Source organism: Vigna unguiculata, unplaced genomic scaffold, assembly GCF_037176805.1.
Source record: "Vigna unguiculata cultivar grain cowpea cultivar isolate G323 ecotype 2 unplaced genomic scaffold, ASM3717680v1 ptg000243l, whole genome shotgun sequence".
Taxonomy (NCBI): Eukaryota; Viridiplantae; Streptophyta; class Magnoliopsida; order Fabales; family Fabaceae; genus Vigna; species Vigna unguiculata.
This window is the reverse complement of record NW_028196880.1, coordinates 33782-36773: the sequence shown is the minus strand read 5'-3', so window position 1 is coordinate 36773 and position 2992 is coordinate 33782. Positions and strand designations below refer to the sequence as shown.

Genomic DNA, 2992 nt, shown 5'->3' with positions numbered 1-2992 from the left:
GTTATAAAGTATATAACTTCGATCATAGGATCAATTTCCAGTCGCATAGCCTCATAATAATTCTGTAAAAGCTTCTGCACTAATTTCCTTCAGATTGAGCTGACATCCGTTACGGTCGTCATTCGGTTCAAAGAATCTCCGCTCCAGAACTGTACGTGAGATTTTCATCTCATACGGCTCCCCCCTTATGTGTGTAATGAGAAAAAATCCATCAAATCAAAAAATATTCCAGTATTCTCTTTCTCAACTGAACAGAGCTAGTGTTTTTACAATAAATCTCTAGCCAACCTTCCTGTCAAAAATTATTTCTTAACATTAAGTATGTAGGTACTTGATAAAAAAAAATAAGAACTTCAACAATTTCTTTGTCCTCTACGCTGCTTAATTTCCTGGAATTAGTCACCTCAATAATCTTCGATGGTTCTATGGGTATCCAAAATATGAACGAGATGGATATTTATTGTCCCAACCATTCCTGTTAGTCCCAATCTCGATAAGCCATGGATATAGATAGATACAAAGTTTTCGTGTCCTTGATTCCCAAGCGTAGTGCTTCTTTCCCAATGTTGCCTATCAGTACTAGTAATTTGGGGTTGACCTAACCCCATAAGTATAGGTATAACCTTTCGCTTAATACTAGAAACCTAAAATTCAAGCATATAAGGCTTCATTAATCGAGGATACACGACAGAAGGAATTAATCCTTTTATTTACAAATTTCACCTTCAACACGCGTGGGGTTTTTCCATTCCATTTTTTTTTGACCGAAATCGGTCAAAAAAAAATGGAATCAAATCACACCATCTCTGTAATAAGTGAATGGCCCTTTTTTTCTCCTGAAGTTGTCGGAATTATTCGTAATAAGATATTGGCTACAATTGAAAAGGTCTTATCTATAAAATTTTCATTTATCCGAGATCTAGGCATAGGTAGAAATCCATTCTATAATTTAATTAATCATGGTGTGAGAAAATCAATCCCACAAATAAAGGAAATTGTATAATTATAATACAGTGCGAAATAACGTAAAAATGAACTCATCAATCAAATTGTTTATCCTAAGACCTTGTAGGAGGTTTTTTTTTAATTTTACTTTGTATTTTTTTATAGTTTGAATAGGTTTTATGCATTTATGAAAAATAGGATTGATTCACTATTCAACATTCAACCGGTTTCTGGGCATCAGTATATAGGAGAGATGGCCGAGTGGTTCAAGGCGTAGCATTGGAACTGCTATGTAGGCTTTTTGTTTACCGGGGGTTCGAATCCCTCTCTTTCCGAATCTTTACCAAATTCATCAATATTACTCATCCAATGCATACATTATTTCATTATTTCAAATTTGTTTGTTGATATGGACAACTTTATATTCCTCATTTTTCGGTAATACAAAAATAGTGGATAACGGGTGGGGCAAGGAATAAAAATTTTCGCATATCCATGTCTATGATATATGAATAGCAGAAAATCCTTGTAAAAAAACTCTTGTTATTTTAGTTAAGTTTAAGTTTGACGAGAATAAATATTCTACAACCAGTAATTCATTTATTTTCAAACCAACCCATTTATTATCTATTATTTGATTAATTAAACCTTTATATTGGAAAGGGGTGAACAGTCAAATGATTTGGCAATTTCTCATGGGGGGCTGAATCAAAATAATTTTGAATAAGAGTTTTAGATTTTTGTTCATCCTTTGCTGTAATAAAATCTTGAGGTTTACAACGATAACTTGGTATATCCACTATACGACCATTAACTAAAACATGTCTATGGTTTATAAATTGGCGGGCTTGAGGAATAGTCGCAGCCATACCCAATCGAAAAAGTATGTTATCCAAGCGCATTTCAAGTAGTTGTAATAAAACCTGACCAGTTGATCCTTTAGCTTTTCCGGAGATACGAACGTATTTAAGCAATTGTCGTTCTGTAAGACCATAATGAAAAACGACAACATTTTTGTTTTTCTTCTAAACGAATACGATATTGAGATTTTTTACTGAAGCGCAATTGATTTCGAATTCGTTTTTGACTGTTGGCCTTTTACTAGTAAGTCCTGGTAAATATCCTAGACGACGTATTTTTTTTGAAACGAGGTCCTCTGTAACGTGACATAAAAACTCCTTTTTTAAAATGAAAAATCTTATAAATCGAAATGAAAACTAAACGAAATGAAAAATATTATAGAATTCTAAATGAAGCGAAAATCTACTAAAGTTTTATAGTACAAAGAAGAATTTAGATGAATTTTATCAATATCCGAATTTATTGTATATAAAAGAATACAAAAAAGTAGGTTAATTTCTTGATTTCTTCCGCAGAGATCGAACTCTCCCAATTTTTTTATTTCTAAAAAAGATATTATCAATTATGTAAAAACAAATAGAGAAAAAGCCGGTTATCGGATTCGAACCGATGACCATCGCATTACCAATGCGATTGCTCTAACCTCTGAGCTAAACCGGCTAATGTAAACGAAATATACATATGCAGAAGAATTGAATGGGAATCTTAGTTATCAATTTTTAGTTATTTATAACAAAATTCAAATTAATACAAACATCAAAAATAGAGAAAGAAAATATAGAAAATCAAACCCAATTTTTATTATTTCTATTATTTATTTTATCTGATAACATAAAGTGCAAGATAATAATTAATATTATATTAATATAATTTATTTAATATAATTTATTTCGATCTACTATTCTAGATATATATTATTAAATTGATTTCTTTCAAAAGATTATTTATTAGTACTTAAAGTAAATTTGAATAAATATAAATTTAGTAAATATTTATTAAGGAATTCCATATTTCTAAGTAAATGTCTAATTCTATATTATATTCAATTAAAAGAATGGTTTTTTTTAGCCACTAGATTCGTTTTAGTTATATAAATTGTATATGAATAAATGGATTGTTTATTTTCTTTTTTTTTTTTAAGCAAAAACAAAAAAAAAAAAAGAATCGACCATTCGAGTATTCTAAA

At 30.1% G+C, this 2992-nt stretch overlaps 1 non-coding gene across 1 annotated transcript; it reads right to left on the bottom strand.

The window, feature by feature from the left end:
• Positions 1-2392: 2392 nt before the first annotated feature.
• Positions 2393-2466, bottom strand: TRNAT-GGU (transfer RNA threonine (anticodon GGU)). Its single transcript has one exon. It is a non-coding gene; the product is annotated as a tRNA-Thr (tRNA).
• Between the last annotated feature and the right edge of the window lie 526 nt (positions 2467-2992).